Below are 366 nucleotides of genomic sequence, written 5' to 3'. Positions count from 1 at the left end.
ATTTATCTAAGGTCTCTGCCTACAGAGGACGTGTACCATTGCCTGGGAGCCTGTCTGCTTTGCGCGGCCTGGCTGTATTTATTGCCCTTAGGAGTGTGTCGAGGTGTCGCGACAGCAGCCCGGGTGCGCTCCGGCCTGCGCGGTGCCCGGCGCCTCTGTCCGTAGCTGACTGTACACCAGTGTCAAACTGTTAAGCTATTTCTTTGTAAAATAGTCCGACGGAATGCATAGAATTTTTTCCTGTAAAGTATTTTTTTAATAAACAAAGTCTGATTTTGTCCTTTACTGCCTGCCTGCTTCTTTCTGCTCGGCGGCCGGGGCGGAGCCGGGCTCGGCGCTCTCCTAGTGCTGCCTGGGCGGGGCGGG

The sequence above is a fragment of the Mesitornis unicolor genome, unplaced genomic scaffold, assembly GCF_000695765.1.
Source record: "Mesitornis unicolor isolate BGI_N332 unplaced genomic scaffold, ASM69576v1 scaffold42574, whole genome shotgun sequence".
NCBI lineage: Eukaryota > Metazoa > Chordata > Aves > Mesitornithiformes > Mesitornithidae > Mesitornis > Mesitornis unicolor.
Note: the sequence above shows the minus strand (reverse complement) of the source record.